Source organism: Schistocerca americana, chromosome 1 (assembly GCF_021461395.2).
Source record: "Schistocerca americana isolate TAMUIC-IGC-003095 chromosome 1, iqSchAmer2.1, whole genome shotgun sequence".
In the NCBI taxonomy this organism is placed as follows: domain Eukaryota; kingdom Metazoa; phylum Arthropoda; class Insecta; order Orthoptera; family Acrididae; genus Schistocerca; species Schistocerca americana.
Window position 1 is genome coordinate 707,144,418 of NC_060119.1, and position 25,471 is coordinate 707,169,888.

A 25,471-nucleotide genomic window follows, 5' to 3' on the forward strand; every position below is an offset into this window, starting at 1 on the left:
TTCATCAATCAAAATACGATTTCACATCATCAACAAGGCACTAAATGTTACAGGTTTAGTTATGATAATAAGAATATTGGTCATTACTTATTAGCATTCATACACACAGAACAGCTGTTGATTTTATATTGTCAACCCTCCGGAACTAAATGAACACAAAAGGTCATTCCATGCAAAGTCATCCAGGCCATGACATCCATTATCCAGTTGTGAACTGAGATTTTGTGTACTGCTTTTGTATCTAATACCATGAACCTTTGTCAATTTTTATTGCTTTACATACATTCTGTTGGTAGCAATTGCTGAAAGTTTGATGCAATGCGTTACTTTGAAGCAAACTGTAGAAATTTGAAAATTGGCTGCAGTTTTTAAACAAAAAATGGTATGCTAACAGTTTTTCCCTGAATATCCTTTACAAAATGTAGTTTTTGAAAACATGTTAGAATTGTCCAATTAAATTAGAAAAAAATATTTTGGACAGCTGTCCCCATTTGGCAAACATTGAAAAAATTAGAAAGTGATCTACAAATAATAAAGTTTTCATCACACAAAAAATCAGTTTTGAGAAATGAATGGAACTGGGGAAAAATTATATATATCCTGGAGAAAAATACAATTACTACCCAAGAGACATTACAACGTAAGTGCACATAACAATATTCAAATTGAACAAAATTTGCAATATATGAAACAAAATTGCACATTATAGAATATAGGGCGACTTGTGAATTACATGACATATGAACACTTTCTTACCTCTGCCATAATCAAATTAACTCAATGTAAAAATACATAGCATTTTGTTTATAATATTTAAGCATTCTGTCCAAAGCCAATATTGTCAACACTGCACAAAATGCTGGTGCTGCAATCTGCATTCAAGTTGATTCAGAACTAAACATGTGACAAGACACTTTGATGCTTAGATAATATTTTTTTGTATGAGAACCACTTTTCTTTCACCAACTTTGAGGACTCTTTGCTCAGAGAATAAGTACGGCTTGTTGCTGTGGTGATGTCTGCCTGTTGCTGTGGTGATGTGAACTTCACAGAGAATATGAGAGAAAGAAACATCACAAACAACATTATCACAGGCCAACAGAAGGATGGGGATGGTCCATAAGGATGCATGAACCTTACTGTAACATCTCCTTCCCTTCTTCACAATTCACCCTCTCAACAATTCCCAAATACTTAGAAGAGTCATATGCACAAGCAACATAGCAGTTGGGCTGCACAGTGCATTCCGGCATTAGTGGTGGAAGTGCATCTGAGAAATCATGCACAATACTAAAATTTACTGGAGACACTAGTACAATGTAATGCATAGATCGTGTTCCAGGAATTGTTTTTGCACCTGTGAAATGCTGAGAAAGATAATGTCCGACTTGTACCATTTCATCTTTTGAAACAAAGAGAAATGAAAGGCCTTGCAGGTTTTAAAGACAGAATTCAAATACCTGTGAAGCTGTAAGTATTTTATGTTTATAAACTCTTTGCAAACTTGTTTTTGTGACTAGTCTTAACAGTGGCACCAATACCATCACAGGGAGATTTGCCATGGCTGGTAGCAAAAAAGGATCAGCTGCACTTAAGGCCGTGTTCAAGGTAGCAGATATTTCTGGAATTCCTACAATTTTTGTATTGTGCAGCACAACCATCAGTGAAATAATCAACATACGCAAGAAGAATTTCTGGAAATTCACACTTTAAAAAATTCAATACAGTCTTGTGAGTCTGGTACACGAAGGCAACATCATGTTCTAGATTACCAGAAACAATCCAAATACTTTTTGCATGCAACTGTTTGTCCTTTTTGTAATATGCATGGACAGTGTGAAGAGTGCAGCTGACATTGTTCCAATGGTATCCCTGCACCTCATCTTGAACAAAATTGAGATTTTCCCTGAAGCCCATTAAAATTAACACTGATCCTTCATCAAGAGTTTCCTTCTTCATTTTCGGATAATCAGATTGTGATTGAGAAACAAAAGGGTGTGGAGTAATTTCTTCAATTTTCTTAATTAGTGTGTCACAGAATTCTGATAGAGAAGTGATTTGAACACACAGTAATTCTATCAGTTGATACCCATTGACTGTACTGAACCATCTCATCAGGATCATAATCTTATATTTTATTTTCTAAGTGGGTTTGAAGCAATGAAGTGGTGGGGCATTTTTCACACAGACAAAGCATACAGGCTCGATTATTTACATCACATGTTATTATTTGAATTAGATCTTGGTCTGTTTCTTTAATAGAAATGGAATTTAGAAGCAGTTTAATGTTTTGGTGGTAATTGCACACACATACGGTGTGTCCCTGATGATCCTGCAAGTATACACTGTTTTGGTCGAAGAGAAGCAAATTTTAAGAATCCTACTTTGTCTTCAGGATTTTTAATAGATAGAATACAGTACTGTCGGATGTGAAATTTCAGTTTTCAGAGCCCAATTTTCGTTTGGCTGCTGCATTTCGACTATGCTGAGCAACTGAATGCAGCTTTACAGGAGATACTCCTAAGCTAGTTAAGCTGGTGTTGAGCACAGATTTTTCAGGAGTCTGCACCTTCACATTACTGTCATTTATATAGTCTGGTGATAAGTAGTCACTTGCTTGTTTTTCATTAATAAGTTTGATACAGGTTGGGCGCATTTTATCCCCAGGAATAATGCTAAAGCCTCTCGTTTTGAAGTTCTTTGCCTTTTCTAAACAAAGTTCACGCAATCCAGGTTTAAAAAAAAAAATTATGGCACTTGAAGGGATCACAGCAAATTCTCTTTTGTAGAGAGAATTTTCACAGTTACCTGTCTTTGTGTTTAACACACACACACACACACACACACACACACACACACACACACACACACACACTTAACACTTAAATCACAGTATGAGTGACTGTTGCTTCGCCATTATAAAAGTTCTTATACTTCACTCATCAGGTCATTCACACAAGTCAGAGCATTATCACATATATCTTGCAGATACTGTCCAAGAAAACACTGCCTACTTGTACTTTCCATACTACTTCAGTCCTAAAACCAATATTTGTCATAAATAATTCAAAAGATGATTGGTGTAACCGAAAAAGTAATTAAATAATGAAAAATCATTCTATCCCATTGTTTCATTACGAAAGTATTTCACATTATTATTGTAACATTAGGGGACTTACTTTTGCTTTTGAATGAATAGTTAAAAACTGCAACAAAAGAATTTTTAACCAATAGTTAACTGTGGGTACAGCTCAGTACAAGAGCTCAGAACTGCATGTTTAGTGAACACGACTCAAAACAAAAGAACTGGTTGATGCAATACCTGTAGTGGCAATAAAACAGTGTTCTCAGATATGGTTTGTTCCTAGGGAAATCCAGTGCAGCTAAGTTCAGAAATTTAGTGGTCGCATGGTAGTCATGAATTAGCAACTTTAATATTTCTTTTACAATAACGTTGTTGTTTTTCACACTTCCCATTATTTCTACGAACTGATTCTTTTTGTGTGTGACATAACGGAATATTAATAGCAATATTTAAATTTTTCAAAGGTATCTATGTGGGGGCAATACCTCGAAAAATTATAATGTCCATGCATGGATTTTGTATAAAAGAAATTATTTACAATTTTTTCTGAGATGTAGATGATGGATATTCACTACAAAAAGCATGACTATAAAAATACACACCTTCCTCTTTAACTAAAAAAATCTAGCTTCCACTGCAAAAACTGTAGAAACTACTGCATTTTTAAATTATAAAGGAACTCATCTATGAAAGCCTGAATTCCTGAATCTACACAACTTCTTTTTATCATAAGTGAAAAAGTAATTGACCTGCAACATTTACATTTTGGAAATGTGAAAATAATATCTAGGTAAACTTCCACTACCCAAAATTTCAAGGATTTGTGTGACTATGGGTGTCATTTCCTAAAATTTCTGAATGATTTGACATGGAATGACCCAAAGCAACTTGACAAGTGAATGAATTTTTCACTCCGCAGCAGTGTGTGCAGATTAAAACTGTGTGCTGGACCGAGACCCAAACTCGGGATCAGTGATGGACTAAGCCGCCAAGGGGCCTGGGATGATGAAACAGAATGAGGCCCCTGTGTTGGTTAGAAACTTATGTAAAAAAAAATTACAATACAACACAAATGTAATGCCTGACAAAAAAGAAACAAAGTATTTATAATGTTTCCACTCTGCATTCTAGTAATTGTAATATACCCGTACACATTCAAAGGTATAAGTGAGAAATGTAGAACACGAATCAACATTTAGGACAGACACCATCAGGCAGGCTGCATGGAAATAATAAAGAAAAGAAAATTATCTTTTACTTTATAGCTCTGGAAGCATAGCTTAGAAATTTATAATATCAGTTAGTTCTGTAACCTTAGTATGAGACAGTATTTATTATTGATATCATTATGTGATACGTTTTCGTGCTTTTATTTTAATGAAGTTTTCAATACCACTGGTTAAATCTATTTCATTTGAAGCGTTTCTTTCAGTTGATAAAATAGACAGATTGGCTAGACATTCCTGATTCACTGTACCATGAAGAAAATTTTTTATTAGATTCAGTTTAGAAAAACCTCTCGTATGATGCGGCAGTGATTTACATGGTATGATTCACTGAAGTTTCATTTCATTATAAATTGAAAGATTTCTTCAGCTGTCCATATAGCAGCACCATCCACATTCATCTTTGATGCACACGGGTTCCTAGGATACCTTTTCATCTCTTGCTGCATCTGCTTCTCATCAAACTGATCATAAATTTCTACAAGTTTCTCAAATAATACAGCTAGAGCATCATTGGAAGTTTCAAGTATACACTTTGTTTCAAAAATTTAGGAAATTTTGGCAATTTCCTTCATGGTTGTGTACCGTCGTGACATTTCCTTCTACAGACAGTCTACGCATTCCAACACTAATTGACGATCTACTTCTCCAATCGATAATCCACTGTCATGAGCTACTTCATTTGGATTTGTTTCATTTACTTTTCTTCTTCCTTATCGATGGATGTTAATGTCCATATCACTGCATTCTTTTAGTGCCAGAGTAACAGCACTGTCCATAATTTTAGTTTGTTCCGTCACTCAAATTTCATTAAATGTTTTTAATTTGGTGAGTCCTTTATCCAAAAAGTCATTTTTGGAGACTGTAAACATTGTTAAACCAACTTTACTGCCTCCAGTATCTTGTGTCAGATCTCGTATCAAGATTTGCCTTAGATGGATCTTTCATTATCTTCCATGCTGCTCAAAATTGTCTCCCCGCCTTCTTTCATGGGTTTAACTGAATTATAATTAACAATCAGCACTCCAGCAAGTATAAGAGTTCCCAATTTATACATAGATGACGAGGAAAATGAATATATCTCCTCTACAGTTCCAAGACAGGTGACAAGTGAGGGACTACATGAGAATGCATGAACCTCACAAAGATTTAAGGAATGACTGGCACCATGACTGAACAGAGAGTTTGGATTGAATTCTCGAATTTTTCAATGCCAAGAACACCTGACACTGAAGTGACACTGACATAACTTCAAATCCTGCACTACACAATATCCAGGCCATCGTTTTCCAGCTGCTGTTATCTTCTGCAATATCCTCTGCTGTCTTTCCCCCACTTAAAAAAAAAAGAATTGTTACGACATCATTTCTCTACAGTTAGTTCCAGTACATAAAGTCTACACCGAGGCTGTTGAAGCTTTCACTTAACGTATATGTTTCAGATTGGCAGCATAACAATTTAACAAGTGAAGAACAAGAAGCTCAGAGATCCAGGCATGCGGCACAAACAAATTCCAGACTGTAATCATTTCCCGTTTTCATGTCACAGCACCTGTGCTGATGGCTTTGTTTAGTGTATACTTAAACAACATGCACTGCGGTCGGTTTCTACTGTGTGTTTGTGTTGGTCTGTGCTTTAGAAACTCAGATACTTGAAAAATGCCATAGAAAATCATTCATTCATCTAGTGACAATCCTTTGCAGTGAGCTGTGCTGCTATACACAGCCAGGCCCTGGAGTTACTATGGAGAACTCCTTAGTTGTACGAGCAGGAGAAAGAATACCCAAGTATTCATGGACAGCCTTCAGTTCCTCCGATAAAGTAGTGGAATTAGTGCAAGAATAATAATATTTAAGGACGTGTTGTTATAAAAGTTGAGAGATGTAGATGTTAGCCATAGTGATTTCGTGGCATCTAGTTCAGATAACGCATTTTTACCAACTCCTGGAAATGGAAAAAGGCAGCCTCAACCTGTCACCAACAGGGTGTATACGTGGACAAAGAAGAAAAATTCCCAGATTTTTCCCGGATCTCCCGATTAAAAATACGTTTTCTCCCGGGTGAAAATACACTTTTTCCATGTTAAGTGACAGTATACTTTCCGTCGGAACTGTAAAACTTATCAATCCTTTGAACGGATATGGTTTTGTACAGCAGCACAGAATTTCTTGGCACTTTAGAAAACAAAACTCAAGGGGAAAAAAACACCTTTTGGAAATATCTTTGATATGCAGCAACATGTATGTTGAAAATTTTCATATTATGGGAGTACAAATTCGAATTCCACCAACAGGAAAAGTTAATGGTTTAAGTTACTGTACATAGTGTTCCTACAAGAAAAGCAAAGCTTTCGCATATAATATTTGTCTCTAAGATTAATAAGCTACAAGAGAAGCTAAGCTTTCACATATAATATTTGTCTCTAAGATTAATAAGCTACAAGAGAAGCTAAGCTTTCACATATAATGTTGATCTGTTTAGCGCATGTTACACATACATCATACAAATATGCCAGTAAAATTTTTAATGCCAACGTAAATCTCTGATCTTCTGGGCTCAAAATTCTTCTAAATGGCTCTTCATCAAAGAGTTGATTTTTAAATCAGAGCAAACGCTCTGTGATTTAAGAAATTCATCGTATATTCACGCACATAGTTCATCTTGTGTAAAACAAAATCTACTTTGAAAATAACGCTTTTCGAACCACAATTCGCAATATTTTCCCGCGACCTGTTAGAAATAGATTCATTTCAGCAGTTGCCAGAGAGCGCCAGAAAATAGGAGTCACCGCGCTTGCACAGCTATGGTGATGCAGGAAGCCAGTATGTTTGTACGTGTAAAACATTAAAAGATCTTTCTTACACTACGTCATACAACAAACACGACTTCTGAGGATACTCCATGAGTGTTGGAATTTCGTGAACCATACTAAAATGCATAGTTCGCCTTAAAGCATACATTCGTATGTCCAGATTTCCAATGACATAGGCCTCGACCTGATATTAAGCTTTTCGGTATGGTTTTCGGGACGTAAATTTTCTTGGAGTACCAGTGTATATTATCTCATGTTTGATTCTTTATTATGACAATGCCATACGTGCTAGAAGACAAAAACATGCTCCTGAAATACAGCGAACAGTTTAAACTAGCCAACAGTGGGGAATTAAACACTTCGTTTGAAATAAATTTACTGCCTCAGCAGGAAAGCTTAATAAAGGCCAAATTTCTTTAGCAAATCGACAAAAATAACTTTATTGTTCCGCAAGGCGATTAATGCTTGACTGTCAGAAAGGTGGAAATAAAGTAAAATCTGAAACTAGTAACATATTTTAGCCTTCTGTAATTATGTGAATGTATTTTAATTCACTTGATAGCTCCAAGCCACAGAAATCCGTCTTGTTTTCTTTTGACGTGAGAGCAGTAAACGAAGAGGAAATAGAAAAATCACTAAATGTAAAAACAGGTCAAGTGGAGACTACCCACCACCCCACTATAACTCAGACTGCTCTGCGCACGTAAAAAAAAATTATATATATATTAATAGAGGGAAACATTCCACATGGGAAAAATATATCTAAAAACAAAGATGATGTGACTTACCAAACGAAAGCGCTGGCATGTCGATACACACAAACAAACACAAACATACACACAAAATTCAAGCTTTCGCAACAAACTGTTGCCTCATCAGGAAAGAGGGAAGGAGAGGGAAAGACGAAAGGAAGTGGGTTTTAAGGGAGAGGGTAAGAAGTCATTCCAATCCCGGGAGCGGAAAGCCTTACCTTAGGCGGAAAAAGGACGGGTATACACTCGCACACACACACACACACATATCCATCCACACATATACAGACACAAGCAGACATATTTAAAGACAAAGAGTTTGGGCAGAGATGTCAGTCGAGGCGGAAGTGCAGAGGCAAAGATGATGTTGAATGACAGGTGAGGTGTGAGTGGCGGCAACTTGAAATTAGCGGAGATTGAGGCCTGGTGGGTAACGGGAAGAGAGGATATATTGAAGAGCAAGTTCCCATCTCCGGAGTTCGGATAGGTTGGTGTTGGTGGGAAGTATCCAGATAACCCAGACGCTGTAACACTGTGCCAAGATGTGCTGCCCGTGCACCAAGGCATGTTTAGCCACAGGGTGATCCTCATTACCAACAAACACTGTCTGCCTGCGTCCATTCATGCGAATGGACAGTTTGTTGCTGGTCATTCCCACATAGAATGCATCACAGTGTAGGCAGGTCAGTTTGTAAATCACGTGGGTGCTTTCACACGTGGCTCTGCCTTTGATCGTGTACACCTTCCGGGTTACAGGACTGGAGTAGGTGGTGGTAGGAGGGTGCATTGGACAGGTTTTACACCGGGGGCGGTTACAAGGATAGGAGCCAGAGGGTAGGGAAGGTGGTTTGGGGATTTCGTAGGGATGAACTAACAGGCTACGAAGGTTATGTGGACGGCGGAAAGACACTCTTGGTGGAGTGGGGAGGATTTCATGAAGGATGGATCTCATTTCAGGGCAGGATTTGAGGATGTCGTACCCCTGCTGGAGAGCAACATTCAGAATCTGATCCAGTCCCGGAAAGTATCCTGTCACAAGTGGTGCACTTTTGTGTTTCTTCTGTGGGAGGTTCTGGGTTTGAGAGGATGAGGAAGTGGCTCTGGTTATTTGCTTCTGTACCAGGTCGGGAGGGTAGTTGCGGGATGCGAAAGCTGTTGTCAGGTTGTTGGTGTAATGGTTCAGGGATTCCGGACTGGAGCAGATTCGTTTGCCACGAAGACCTAGGCTGTAGGGAAGGGGCTGTTTGATGTGGAATGGGTGGCAGCTGTCATAATCGAGGTACTATTGCTTGTTGGTGGGTTTGATGTGGACGGACGTGTGAAGCTGGCCATTGGACAGGTGGAGGTCAACTTCAAGAAAAGTGGCATGGGATTTGGAGTAGGACCAGGTGAATCTGATGGAACCAAAGGAGTTGAGGTTGGAGAGGAAATTCTGGAGTTCTTCTTCACTGTGAGTCCAGATCATGAAGATGTCATCAATAAATCTGTACCAAACTTTGGGTTGGCAGGCTTGGGTAACCAAGAAGGCTTCCTCTAAGCGACCCATGAATAGGTTGGCGTACGAGGGGGCCATCCTGGTACCCATGGCTGTCCCCTTTAATTGTTGGTATATCTGGCCTTCAAAAGTGAAGAAGTTGTGGGTCAGGATGAAGCTGGCTAAGGTAATGAGGAAAGAGGTTTTAGGTAGGGTGGCAGGTGATCGGAGTGAAAGGAAGTGCTCCATCGCAGCGAGGCCCTGGACGTGCGGGATATTTGTGTATAAGGATGTGGCATCAATGGTTACAAGGATGGTTTCCGGGGTAACGGATTGGGTAAGGATTCCAGGCGTCCGAGAAAGTGGTTGGTGTCTTTGATGAAGGATGGGAGACTGCATGTAATGGGTTGAAGGTGTTGATCTACGTAGGAAGAGATACATTCTGTGGGGGCTTGGTAACCAGCTACAATGGGGCGGCCAGGATGATTGGGTTTGTGAATTTTAGGAAGAAGGTAGAAGGTAGGGGTGCGCGGTGTCGGTGGGGTCAGGAGGTTGATGGAGTCAGGTGAAAGGTTTTGTAGGGGGCCTAAGGTTCTGAAGATTCCTTGAAGCTCCGCCTGGACATCAGGAATGGGATTACCTTGGCAAACTTTGTATGTGATGTTGTCTGAAAGCTGACGCAGTTCCTCAGCCACATACTCCCGATCAAGTACCACGGTCGTGGAACCCTTGTCCGCCGGAAGAATGACGATGGACCGGTCAGCCCTCAGACCACGGATAGCCTGGGCTTCAGCAGTGGTGATGTTGGGAGTAGGATTAAGGTTTCCTCTCCCACATCCACACTGGCTGTTCAGAGCATCCTCCTACAGGCCAACCGCAAATTAGAACAGCATGCCACCCTTCACCTCAAAAAAACTATCCAATCTCCTGGTTTACCACCTCCGGAAAGGCAACTCACTCACCCTTCACAACCTTTCCAGCAAATCTCAACCTCCTCTCATTGCACACAAACCAAGTCTCTCCCATCTACTCAACCTCCCACTTCCAGCTCCACTCCCTCCAAAACCTCAAAATTCCAATCAACACAATCTGGAACCACAACATCCTAATTCAGTAGTTAACCTTTCCTCCAAACCTCTCTCCCAATCCGAAACCTATGTTCTATCCAAAGGCCTCACCTTCAGCCCCACTCCCAGATTCAACCAAACAGCCCTCGTCAAAGATTTACTGTCCTACACACGTACTCTCTGCTGGAAGTACCACTTTGCCACGAAGAAAAATGATCCTAATCCTACTCCTAATGATCCAACTCCCCAAGACACTATCCAAATTGAACCCTGCCTGGAACAGTTCCGTCCTCCGTCACAGTGGGACCCACCTCCTCTTCCTCAAATTCACCCTCTCCAAACCTTCCAGGAATTTCTGACTTCCAGCCTTGCCTCTCAATCCTTCTTAAAAAACCTTAATCCTACTCCCAACATCACCACTGCTGAAGCCCAGGCTATCCGTGATCTGTGGGCTGACCGGTCCATCGTCATTCTTCCGGCGGACAAGGGTTCCACGACCGTGGTACTTGATCGTCGGGAGTATGTGGCTGAGGGACTGCGTCAGCTTTCAGCCAACACCACATACAAAGTTTGCCAAGGCAATCCCATTCCTGATGTCCAGGCGGAGCTTCAAGGAATCTTCAGAACCTTAGGCCCCCTACAAAACCTTTCACCTGACTCCATCAACCTCCTGACCCCACCGACACCGCGCACCCCTACCTTCTACCTTCTTCCTAAAATTCACAAACCCAATCATCCTGGCCGCCCCATTGTAGCTGGTTACCAAGCCCCCACAGAATGTATCTCTTCCTACATAGATCAACACCTTCAACCCATTACATGCAGTCTCCCATCCTTCATCAAAGACACCAACCACTTTCTCGGACGCCTGGAATCCTTACCCAATCCGTTACCCCGGAAACCATCCTTGTAACCATTGATGCCACATCCTTATACACAAATATCCCGCACGTCCAGGGCCTCGCTGCGATGGAGCACTTCCTTTCACTCCGATCACCTGCCACCCTACCTAAAACCTCTTTCCTCATTACCTTAGCCAGCTTCATCCTGACCCACAACTTCTTCACTTTTGAAGGCCAGACATACCAACAATTAAAGGGGACAGCCATGGGTACCAGGATGGCCCCCTCGTACGCCAACCTATTCATGGGTCGCTTAGAGGAAGCCTTCTTGGTTACCCAAGCCTGCCAACCCAAAGTTTGGTACAGATTTATTGATGACATCTTCATGATCTGGACTCACAGTGAAGAAGAACTCCAGAATTTCCTCTCCAACCTCAACTCCTTTGGTTCCATCAGATTCACCTGGTCCTACTCCAAATCCCATGCCACTTTTCTTGAAGTTGACCTCCACCTGTCCAATGGCCAGCTTCACACGTCCGTCCACATCAAACCCACCAACAAGCAATAGTACCTCGATTATGACAGCTGCCACCCATTCCACATCAAACAGCCCCTTCCCTACAGCCTAGGTCTTCGTGGCAAACGAATCTGCTCCAGTCCGGAATCCCTGAACCATTACACCAACAACCTGACAACAGCTTTCGCATCCCGCAACTACCCTCCCGACCTGGTACAGAAGCAAATAACCAGAGCCACTTCCTCATCCTCTCAAACCCAGAACCTCCCACAGAAGAAACACAAAAGTGCACCACTTGTGACAGGATACTTTCCGGGACTGGATCAGATTCTGAATGTTGCTCTCCAGCAGGGGTACGACTTCCTCAAATCCTGCCCTGAAATGGGATCCATCCTTCATGAAATCCTCCCCACTCCACCAAGAGTGTCTTTCCGCCGTCCACATAACCTTCGTAGCCTGTTAGTTCATCCCTACGAAATCCCCAAACCACCTTCCCTACCCTCTGGCTCCTATCCTTGTAACCGCCCCCGGTGTAAAACCTGTCCAATGCACCCTCCTACCACCACCTACTCCAGTCCTGTAACCCGGAAGGTGTACACGATCAAAGGCAGAGCCACGTGTGAAAGCACCCACGTGATTTACAAACTGACCTGCCTACACTGTGATGCATTCTATGTGGGAATGACCAGCAACAAACTGTCCATTCGCATGAATGGACGCAGGCAGACAGTGTTTGTTGGTAATGAGGATCACCCTGTGGCTAAACATGCCTTGGTGCACGGCCAGCACATCTTGGCACAGTGTTACAGCGTCCGGGTTATCTGGATACTTCCCACCAACACCAACCTATCCGAACTCCGGAGATGGGAACTTGCTCTTCAATATATCCTCTCTTCCCGTTACCCACCAGGCCTCAATCTCCGCTAATTTCAAGTTGCCGCCACTCACACCTCACCTGTCATTCAACATCATCTTTGCCTCTGCACTTCCGCCTCGACTGACATCTCTGCCCAAACTCTTTGTCTTTAAATATGTCTGCTTGTGTCTGTATATGTGTGGATGGATATGTGTGTGTGTGTGTGTGTGTGTGCGCGAGTGTATACCCGTCCTTTTTCCGCCTAAGGTAAGGCTTTCCGCTCCCGGGATTGGAATGACTTCTTACCCTCTCCCTTAAAACCCACTTCCTTTCGTCTTTCCCTCTCCTTCCCTCTTTCCTGATGAGGCAACAGTTTGTTGCGAAAGCTTGAATTTTGTGTGTATGTTTGTGTTTGTTTGTGCGTCCCTCCACCTGCCAGCACTTTCGTTCGGTAAGTCACATCATCTTTGTTTTTATATACACACACACACACACACACACACACACACACACACACACACACACACGCACACACACTCTCTTTTCAAAAATAAGTTCATTTTGTAGCGCACATCCTTCTGAAGAGGCTGATACATAAAACATATATCTTCGAGGAAATGTAAGACACGTTATTCGGTCTTAAGTGTGCCGAAGTGCAGTGCCACGCCTCTTCAAACAACGTTCTTATACCACACGTCACTGTACTGCACTCTGTGGAACTCAAACGTGTATATTTTGCAATGCATGCCATCAAACTATTTCAGGACAGTGGAAATTAAAATGTCCTTTAGAGCCTTTCCCAGTCAGAGTCGGCCGGTTTGACATCCTGCCCTCTAAAAAATAAAAATAAATGCAATTAATACTGGATGGGATTATTTGTAACCGGGAGAACAAGAACTCTTCAGAAAATCTGGACTTTTTATGCCTATTAGCTAATAGCTTGCTCTTCTGTGTGACATAAAATTAAATATAGGATACCTAAAACCAGTAGAAACAAGAGACATGCAAGACAGTACACATTTCTTCAATCCTTAGGCCCTAGCGATTTTTCTCTCTAATCTTGCTACAGGTTTACATGGCGTGCTTTCCTTTCTGCGAAGGAACTATTACCTCATCATAGTTTGTCAAACATTTTGCTACAAGAAAAATCGAAACGTCGTCATATAATACTGAAAAAGCTGTTAATACAAGTAGTATCCAAGATTGGTGTGGTTTCTCGATCTGATTGCGTCTATTTTGTCACTGTGTGTTGGAAAAAACAAAATAGGCCTTTCCAATATCGCAGCAATTGTAACACACAAAATAAGCGAGACTGCTTTGGAAATAATGATCATTTTTATAGTACGACAATATAATTAACGAAGTACCAATACGAAATACCTACCACAATCAAAAAGCTTTATGTTAGGAAATAGTTTCACATTTCATTCATACGCTCCAATTTCTCTTGAACGAGACCGAAAAGTAGTACAACGAAATTTTTGTATAAACTTGAAATCGTCATATTCTTCCATAATTTGTGTGATGCCCCCGTTTCTTCTCCTTCCTCGTTCTAACAAACAATCTTGACATCACTAAGTCTGTAACTATTCCTACCACTGTCAAAACTCATTCTCCGGTTAACTTTACTAACCCTGCCACAATCACCGGTTTAGTTACCCAGTGATTATTCTCCAGTTAGCTGTTATTACGTGTTCATATAATGCGTTTTCCGCGATACTCCCAGAATGAAACTTAAGCGGCTGCTAACTGGTGAATACAACTGGCCCTGTCTAGTGTAGCAATCTGGTCAAAAATTTTTGGCAGACTTTCACTTTCTTCGATACACCTAGAAGATAATACATAATCTTTCTTACCTGTTATTCCTGTTAGTCGTTTATTTCCACTCTGGTAGTCTGAATCTAAGGATTTCGCTAGTGATTATAACAATGGTGAACATTTGCAAACCGAATCAACAAGCAGCTGTTGGCATTCTCCGGTTCGGCCTTATTCCGCTAAGCTCGTATAGCCCAGTCCCGTTTTGTTTGCAGGAAAGTTCATTTCTAGATGTGACGAGGATTCCCCTGGCGGAGACATCACGTGCACTATGCACGTATTCAAAAATCAACTTAGAATGTGTTCAAAAATGTCCAAAAACCTTGGGCGCACCAGTAAAATATTTCCGGGTAACCTATGTGGGTGGTTGCTGCTACTGCTGCTTACACAGCCAACAGCCATATTTCTGTAGCCAGAAGCGGGAGCAAGTATTACTCCTACGCGACTCAAATGTGCGTGTGCATGAGCCCGCTCATAACTGCTTAAATGAATGTAATGTAAGCAGTTGTGACGTCACGCTCATTGGAGGCAATTCTTTGTTATGAAGCACTGCATAGTCTTCCTAAAGCCTTTCACACATTTTGCTGTTGGCAGACACTTGTACGTGCACTGTGTTATTTTATATGGGGCATTTCCTCTGCAATTTAAGTTTTATTTTCGTTTTTTCTCTCGTTCATGTTTTAATCTACATCTACATCTACATTTACACTCCGCAAGCCACCAAACGGTGTGTGGCGGAGGGCACTTTACATGCCACTGTCATTACCTCCCTTTTCTGTTCCAGTCGCATATGGTTCGCGGAAAGAACGACTGCCGGAAAGCCTCCGTGCATGCTCGAATCTCTCTAATTTTACATTCGTGATCTCCTCGGGAGGTATAAGTAGGGGGAAGCAATATATTCGATACCTCATCCAGAAACGCACCCTCTCGAAACCTGGTGAGCAAGCTACGCTGCGATGCAGAGCGCCTCTCTTGCCGAGTCTGCCACTTGAGTTTGCTAAACATTTCCGTAACGCTATTACGGTTACCAAATAACCCTGTGACAAAACGCGCTGCTCTTCTTTGGATCTTCTCTATCTACTCCGTCAACCCGATCTCGTACGGATCCCACACAGATGAGCAATACTCAAGTATAGGTCGAACAAGTGTTTTGTAAGCCACCTCATTTGTTGATGGGCTACATTTTCTAAGGACTCTCCCAATGAACCTCAACCTGGTACCCGCCTTACCAACAATTAATTTTATATGATCATTCCACTTCAAATCGTTCCATACGCATACTCCCAGATATTTTACAGAAGTAACTGCTACCAGTGTTTGTTCCGCTATCATATAATCATACAATAAAGGATCCTTCTTTCTATGTATTCGCAATACATTACATTTGTCTATGTTAAGGGTCAGTTGCCACTCCATTCACCAAGAGCCTATCTGCTGCAGATCTTCCTGCATTTCACTACAATTTTCTTATGTTGCAACTCGTCTGTATACTACAGCATCATCCGCGAAGAGCCGCATGGAACTTCTGACACTATCTACTAGGTCATTTATATATAGTGTGAAAAGCAATGGTCCCATAACACTCCCCTGTGGCACGCCAGAGGTTACTTTAATGTCTGTAGACGTCTCTCCATTGATAACAACATGCTGTGTTCTGTTTGCTAAAAACTCTTCAATCCAGCCACACAGCTGGTCTGATATTCCGTAGGCTCTTACTTTGTTTATCAGGCGACAGTGCGGAACTGTATTGAACGCCTTCCGGAAGTCAAGGAAAATAGCATCTACCTGGGAGCCTGTATCTAATATTTTCTGGGTCTCATGAATAAATAAAGCGAGTTGGGTCTCACACAATCACTGTTTCCGGAATCCATGTTGATTCCTACATAGTAGATTCTGGGTTTCCAAAAACGACATGATACGCGAGCAAAAAACATGTTCTAAAATTCTACAACAGATCGACGTCAGAGATATAGGTCTTTAGATTTGCGCATCTGCTCGACGACCCTTCTTGAAGACTGGGCTACCTGTGCTCTTTTCCAATCACTTGGAACCTTCCGTTCCTCTAGAGACTTGTGGTACACGGCTGTTAGAAGGGGGCAAGTTCTTTTGCGTACTTTGTGTAGAATCGAATTGGTATCCCGTCAGTTCCAGTGGACTTTCCTCTGTTGTGTGATTCCAGTTGCTTTTCTATTCCTTGGACACTTATTTCAATGTCAGCCATTTTTTTGTTTGTGCGAGGATTTAGAGAAGGAACTGCAGTGCGGTCTTCCTCTGTGAAACAGCTTTGGAAAAAGGTGTTCAGTATTTCAGCTTTACGCGTGTCACCCTCTGTTTCAACGCCATCATCATCCCGGAGTGTCTGGATATGCTGTTTTGAGCCATTTACTGATTTAACGTAAGACCAGAACTTCCTAGGGTTTTCTGTCAAGTCGGTACATAGAATTTTACTTTCGAATTCACTGAACGCTTCACGCATAGCCCTTCTTACACTAACTTTGACATCGTTTAGCTTCTGTTTGTCTGAGAGGTTTTGGCTGCGTTTAAACTTGGAGTGAAGCTCTCTTTGCTTTCGCAGTAGTTTCCTAACTTTGTTGTTGAACCACAGTGGGTTTTTCCCGTCCCTCACAGTTTTACTCAGCACGTACCTGTCTAAAATGCATTTTATGATTGCCTTGAACTTTTTCCATAAACACTCAACATTGTCAGTGTCGGAACAGAAATTTTCGTTTTGATCTGTTAGGTAGTCTGAAATCTGCCTTCTATTACTCTTGCTAAACAGATAAACCTTCCTCCCATTTTTCATATTCCCATTTACTTCCATGTTCAGGGATGCTGCAACAGCCTTATGATCACTGATTCCCTGTTCTGCACTTACAGAGTCAAAAAGTTCGGGTCTGTTTGTTATCAGTAGGTCCAAGATGTTATCTTCACGAGTCGGTTCTCTGTTTAGTTGCTCGAGGTAATTTTCGGATAGTGCACTCAGTATAATGTCACTTGATGCTCTGTCCCTACCACCCGTCCTAAACATCTGAGTGTCCCAGTCTATATCTGGTAAATTGAAATCCCCACCTAAGACTATAACATGCTGAGAAAATTTATGTGAAATTCCAAATTTTCTCTCAGTTGTTCTGCCACTAATGCTGCTGAGTCGGGAGGTCGGTAAAAGGAGATAATTATTAACCTAGCTCGGTTGTTGAGTGTAACCTCCACCCATAATAATTCACAGGAACTATCCACTTCTACTTCACTACAGGATAAACTACTACTAACAGCGACGAACACGCCACCACCGGTTGCATGCAATCTATCCTTTCTAAACACCGTCTGTGCCTTTGTAAAAATTTCGGCAGAATTTATCTCTGGCTTCAGCCAGCTTTCTGTACCTATAACGATTTCAGCTTCGGGGCTTTCTACGAGGGCAGTTCAATAAGTAATGCAACACATTTTTTTTCTGAAACAGGGGTTGTTTTATTCAGCATTGAAATACACCAGGTTATTCCCCAATCTTTTAGCTACACAACACTATTTTTCAACGTAATCTCCATTCAATGCTACGGCCTTGAAATGAGGGCCTGTATGCCTGCATGGTACCATTCCACTGGTCGATGTCGGAGCCAACGTCGTACTGCATCAATAACTTCTTCATCATCCGCGTAGGGCCTCCCACGGATTGCGTCCTTCATTGGGCCGAACATATGGAAATCCGACGGTGCGAGATCGGGGCTGTAGGGTGCATGAGGAAGAACAGTCCACTGAAGTTTTGTGAGCTCCTCTCGGGTGCGAAGACTTGTGTAGGGTCTTGCGTTGTCATGAAGAAGGAGAAGTTCGTTCAGATTTTTGTGCCTACGAACACGCTGAAGCCGTTTCTTCAATTTCTGAAGAGTAGCACAATACACTTCAGAGTTGATCGTTTGACCATGGGGAAGGACATCGAACAGAATAACCCCTTCAGCGTCCCAGAAGACTGTAACCATGACTTTACCGGCTGAGGGTATGGCTTTAAACTTTTTCTTGGTAGGGGAGTGGGTGTGGCGCCACTCCGTTGATTGCCGTTTTGTTTCACGTTCGAAGTGATGAACCCATGTTTCATCGCCTGTAACAATCTTTGACAAGAAATTGTCACCCTCAGCCACATGACGAGCAAGCAATTCCGCACAGATGGTTCTCCTTTGTTCTTTATGGTGTTCGGTTAGACAACGAGGGACCCAGCGGGAACAAACCTTTGAATATCCCAACTGGTGAACAATTGTGACAGCACTACCAACAGAGATGTCAAGTTGAGCACTGAGTTGTTTGATGGTGATCCGTCGATCATCTCGAACGAGTGTGTTCGCACGCTCCGCCATTGCAGGAGTCACAGCTGTGCACGGCCGGCCTGCACGCGGGAGATCAGACAGTCTTGCTTGACCTTGCGGCGATGATGACACACGCTTTGCCCAACGACTCACCGTGCTTTTGTCCACTGCCAGATCACCGTAGACACTCTGCAAGCGCCTATGAATATCTGAGATGCCCTGGTTTTCCGCCAAAAGAAACTCGATCACTGCCCGTTGTTTGCAACGCACATCCGTTACAGACGCCATTTTAACAGCTCCGTACAGCGCTGCCACCTGTCGGAAGTCAATGAAACTATACGAGACGAAGCGGGAATGTTTTAAAATATTCCACAAGAAATTTCCGGTTTTTTCAACCAAAATTGGCCGAGAAAAAAAATGTGTTGCATTACTTATTGAACTGCCCTCGTATCAGCGCTTGAAGTTCCGGTACTTTACCAATGCCGCGGTATTATTCTGCAGTAGTGGGATACAGTAATATCCTTTGTTAGAGTATCGGTTCTTACCAGTCAAAATTACAAAAATTTAGCTGAAAACTAAAACAACGAAAAATTCCTGGAATTCTAAATAATTCCTGGGGTTTTCCCGGTTTTCTCCCGGATGACAAATTTCCTGGGTTTTTCCCGGATCTCCCAGGTCATATACTCCCTGCACAAACTTAAGTTTCTTTCCAGACTGATGCTATTCACTGGCATCTTTCTGTTTACTATGACAGGAATGGATATCCTACCACAGCTAAGTTGCTAGTGTTGTTAAAAGAAAGTAAACTTTTCGGGATTGGGAAAACTTCACTCAAAATTGTGCTGACAAGTACGGATTTCCACTACAAAGTGCTCGGTAGATGTGTCAAGTCGTGTTAGAAAAGGCACATTTTGTAATGGCTCACAGCACATTCTTGCAGAAAATTGTGGGCGGGCCATTCATTCCATAATACGGCTAGTCAAAACATGGGTTAATGCTGGGGAAACTGGCAATTAATGCTGAATGGATGGCACACTAAGCAGTAGTGGTCATAAGCTGATGAGAAGAGAAGCAGTCCATGCATGTTGTTCCAGTGGTTTTGTTCCTTATGTACTTTTAGTTTCTCAGTAATAAAAGACAGGTGATTACCTTGAAGACATGGACCACATACAATTTGTCGAGTGGTTTGGGAAACTTTTAGAACAGTTTTCTGGCCCTAAAGCAATTTTAATGGAGAGCACTATATACTATTTCAGTGCTACTGAACGAAGCACCAACCACAAACTACTGCAAAGAAGTTACGTGCAGTGGTTACAGGCCTGAAATGTTGCTGCAGATATGAGCAAGATGAAGCTCTTGTCATATTTCTTTGTTAAAAGAAAATAAGCCTATGATGCCTACATATGTAGTGGATGAAATCACCGTGGAGCAGCATCATACTGTAATTAAGCTGCCATCATATCACTGCCATTTCAACCCCATCAACGTAGTATGGAGTGATCTGAAGACAAACATAAGGAAACATAATAAGTCCTCCACAATAACGTAGGTGGAGAGGCTGTTGCGTGAAGTTCTTGTGACTGTGGATGCAGCCTTGTGGAGGAAAAACTTTGAGCTTGTTGAACAACTTACACAAGCAGCACAGACAATGGAAGGCATCATTAGTGATCATGAACAGCTAATGATTTGCCTTGGTGATGAAGACTGTTCTGTTACTGATTCCGAAAACAGTAATGACAGTGAGTTGGATGAAATTGTGCCATTGTCGCCATAAACTGCTGTGTAAAAAGCTACGAATATTGATTATTTATTGCATCACTGTCATAACAAAACTTAGAGTAAGAATTTACCATCTCAGTTACTATTTATTTGGTAATTTAAGTACTGTATTGTTTTCAAGATATTGGTCATCATCAAATACTTGTTTCCTGTATTTCTTTCCTCCATTATCAAAAGAGTGTGCTTTGTTATAGTTATCCCTACAGTATTACGCAGTTATTTATTAGCCGTCATTGTGGCACCGACTAAAAAATAAATTGTTATTGCTCAATAGCTTACATTTACAAGGTGGAATGGAAATCTATATCATCTGTTATTTGTATACAGGCTGCTGTTGCAACATCACTATTGCAGTATAGGCAACCTGACTTGACATAACGTGAACTGTCAAGTGTAATGTTTTGCCTGTGTCGCTATAAATGACTACAGTGTTAATCTTGGCAGTGCAGTTTGTGAAAACCATTGCTTAATCTAGATGACTCTCCTCTAGTTCACTTAGTTGGATTTTCACATTCGTAAAACAAACTGAACAATTTTTACAATGTATGAGGCCTAGAACACCAAAATATTCCTCCATTGCCTCTCAATGAAACTGGGATTGATAGAAGCCTTACATTTCTAGCATTTTTTGAAAGACAATAACCATAGACAATAGCCACCTCGTTTTGAGTTACACTTCACTGACAATGGATATTCCTCTCTTTGGGAAACAATACGAATAATCACGTGTAATTTCATACTGAAATTGCTAATCTTCATTGCTTGTATATTCTGTTTCAGATCAGATTTTTCCTTGGAAGAATTGGAATGGGGTACTCTCAGCCCATTGAGATTTACTGATGATTTACACGAATCAGAAGTAGCATCTCCAAGGTCTGGAAAACTGAAATGGGCTGCGGGCGCAGTGTGCTGACTGCGCGCCTTTCCATGCCACTTCCAAATGGTGTATTATAGCAGAAGAAGCTATAACAGCTGGTCTGCACTGCATGATACTCCAGACCTGTCTTGAATTTTTTTTCTATGAGGATGAAATACTACCCACAAAAAAAGGAAGTAGTGCTACAGTAAGCAGTGGATTGGAAGTCACGCCCTTTCAACACTGTATCTACCACTCAGTACGTTTTACCTCATATACAAATTATATTCTGTACTGCATTTTCACTGATGTCATTTTGTCATATACATATTACACTGAAGCACCAAAGAACCTGATATAGGCATGGGTATTCAAATACAGATATATTTGAACAGGTAGAATATGGAACTGCCGTCGACAACATGTTTATAAGACAACAAGTGTCTGGTACAGTTGTTACGATTGGTTACTGCCGCTACAATGGCAAATTATCAAGATTTAAGTGAGGTTGAACATAGTGTCATAGTTGGTGCATGAGTGATGGGAAACAGCATCTCCGATGTAGCGAGGAAGTGGGGATTTCCCTGTACATCAACTTCACAAATGTACTGTGAATATCACAAATCCAGTAAAACATCAAATCGCCAACATTGCTGCAGCCGGAAAAAGACCCTGCAAAAACGGGAACAATGACGACTGAAGAGAATCATTCAGTGTGACAGATGTGCAACCCTTCTGCAAATTGCTGCAGATTTCAATGTTGGGCCATCAACAAGTGTGTTAGAATGCGAACCATTCATTGAAACATCATTGATATGGACTTCTGGAGTCGAAGGCCTACTCATGTAACCCTTGATCACTGCATGACACAATGCTTTATGCCTCACCTGTGCCTGTCACCACTGACATTGGACTGTTGATGACTGGAAACATGTTGCCTGGTTGGACGAGTCTTGTTTCAAATTGTATCGAGCAGATGGATGTGTACGGGTATGGAGACAATCTCATGAATCCATGGACCCTGCATGTCAGCAGGGGACTGTTCATGCTGATGCAGGCTCTGTAATGGCGCGGGGCATGTGCAGTTGAAGTGATAAGGGGCCCCTGATATGTAGGCACGTGTACCAGTTTCTTTGGCTCTTCTGTGTATAATGAGTGTTCAGATGAAAGGTAGAAAACATTGTAACAACCAAACTGGTTGAAATTTGTGTACTCCACTTTTGGACAGTTAGACATCTAGGCAATGAAAGCATGCATTGTAACCTCCCCCTAAAATATTCAAAGCTGTGCCCATGGGAGACAAGGTGATGCCCACTGTCATTTTCGTCATCCAATGTCCGACACTCACTGAATTCCTTGATAACGGAAAAAACATTAACAGTGACACATGCTGTGAGACACCCCATAGCCTATGCAAGCCCAAGAGCAAACTGCCTGGCTACTAATGGAGAGAGTGATTCTGCTCCACAAAAATGCACATCCACCCCTCTCGAAGATCACACAAAGTGTAATGGCCGGAGTTCAAGTGAGAGCACCTCGGGATCAGCCCTACAGCTGGACACGTTGCCCTGTGACTTCTGTGTATTTGGTCCGCTAAAAAAACATCTCGAAGGAAGGCGCAACAGTTTAGATGATGAACTGAAGGACACAGTGAAGAACTGGTTACTATCACATCCACAGGAATTCTGGGAAAAGGAATCCTTTTCCTCCTGAAACAGTGGGATAGTGGTACTCAGGCCTCTCGGGATTACTTTTGAATAATTTTATCCACTGTTTTATACCTTTTCTTTTGAACACCCCTGATATATTCCAGTGTGCATTTTTATTGGTGTGTGTAAGTGTATATTTTTCCACGAACACTGCTCCTTAAAATGAAATAAATTTGCTTGTTTCCATCATCAGTCAACAACATAACTCAATGTAACAGCAAAACACTGAAGGAATTAAGAGAAAATGATTGACGAATACAAGTATTTAGTGTGTGCAGTGTAATATATTTTTAATCGAGGTATACTCCGTTTTAGGCTCTACTTCACGTGACCAGAAGAGAAAAGACAAAATTATTAAATACAGATTAGCAACATTAACACATTAGCTGGAGCACAGAAAACCTACCACAGTCACAGTGAAAAGGAAACCAGTGTCTACACACAATTCACAAAAAAGGAAACCAGTGTCCGTACACAATTCACAATGTTTAAAAAAAAACGTTTGTGCTGAAGAATGTCCTTGATGCTGAAACAGCCAGGATGTGAAATAATTAAGCATTAGCAGTATGTGGGTCATAAATGTTTCGATTTAAGAGAAAATATCAAAATAAAATCTAACACTTTTGAATGCAAACCATATATGTTGTAATTGGTGGAATAAGTATGATTAGAACAGTGTAGAACTTTTAAATTAAAGTGTAATATCAACTGTAAAATATTTTAGTTTAAAATCAATTGTCAGGTCGAGGACAGCTTTACTATTTTATATTCTCAAAACCAAAACAGTGATACCTTCCTTCAGCACAACACTTGATTGTACCTCCTCATACTGTTGAGATCCTCATACCACCGCCAGTTTTAAATTCACTGCAGAATATGAAAAGGCGGTTTAACTGACAAAATGGTGAAAATGACTGACGCAAAGTGAAATTAGTTTTACTATGCACAACATCACCATAACAAGTAATAACCTGCTGCCATTGCTCGGCATATGCTGAAACAAAATATCAGCTCCAAGTGTACATGATAATCTTGACATTTGCATTAATCAGTTTGGTGAAACCATGGAAAACAGCACAGCTGGACAAAGATCTTCTCCCCACTAGCTTGAACATGAGTTAGCAGCAGGCACACAAAAAGTACTTTGGCCTCTATTGTTACTGGTTACTTCAAATCCAGGAATCATAATCTAAAATTAAAAAGTTACTCATATGCATATTTTCTTCCTACTTTCTATTATCACAGAAAACCAGACAAATAAATATTATTTTCAGGATTTCTTCAGTTCCTACTTATCGTCACTTTTTACCTTCTACATTACATAAAGCTACATGTTCATTGTGTTAAAAGAAAATTCACTCCAGGTGGACAGATAAATAAATAAATAAATAGATAGATAGAAGAGAGAGAGAGAGAGAGAGAGAGAGAGAGAGAGAGAGAGAATTGCTGCCTACACTTACTTTCACGAGTGGAAATTTTCAATAATGCTGATGGCTACATATAAAAGTGCACACACTATCCTAGCTTTCAGACCTATTACCTATTTTCATGGGGGTCATGGGGGAGGTGAGATGGGTAAGTTGGGCAAGGTTAAAAAGAAAGGAGACAACAGATGGATCTCTTTCATCCTGGGGTATCAGATTGACATGCACTTCCTTTTCAACCTTCCCCCAAGTCATCCCTCCCACCTTCTGAAGGTAAGAACTAGTTCCAAAGGCTAGTTTAATGTGTGATCTTTCATGTGTGTCAATCGGCAGTACTGAACGTTTTCCCTTTAACAGAAATACTGGCCAGCAATTTTAGCTCAAAAAAATACATGCCATCAGCACTGCATCCAAATTTATTTACTTTACTTTGACGTTTTATTTCATGTAACGGTCTACATGACCACACGAGGTACAATCAGCCAATCTCGCTTTTGACGACTGGCTTTCTTTTGTGTTCAAATCTGTTTCATCCTTTCAGAATGAAGTCTCTTTCTTTCATCAGACCACAGTGTTTCGGTCTATTTTCTAATTCCCTCTGACCAACTTTTCTATCACGTATCTTTTTTCTGAATGGCTTTCCTATCTGTAACGTCTACCTGAGTTACACCAGCTACTTTAAGATCCTCCTTAATCGCAGCGATCCATTTAATAGGTTCAGTTTTGGCCTTACTTCTGTTTTTGTAGAATTCTACTATTTGTTTTGTCAACCTAGTGGGTGCCATTTTTTAAATGTACCCGTAAAATTTAAGTCTTCATTTTCTCATGTCACCAAGCATGTCTGTGTGTTCTTATATTTGCTTACTACTTCTCAGCCTACAAGTTTCTCCATCAGTAATTTTTGGTCCTAATATTTTCCTAATAATCTTTCTTTCTTTCTTTCTTTCTTTCTTTCTTTCTTT

General features: G+C 41.1%; 1 protein-coding gene across 1 annotated transcript in view; it reads right to left on the reverse strand.

Moving 5' to 3' along the window:
- LOC124609901 (serine/threonine-protein kinase MARK2-like) overlaps positions 1-25,471 on the reverse strand; it is a 294,494-nt gene that overhangs the window by 89,062 nt on the left and 179,961 nt on the right.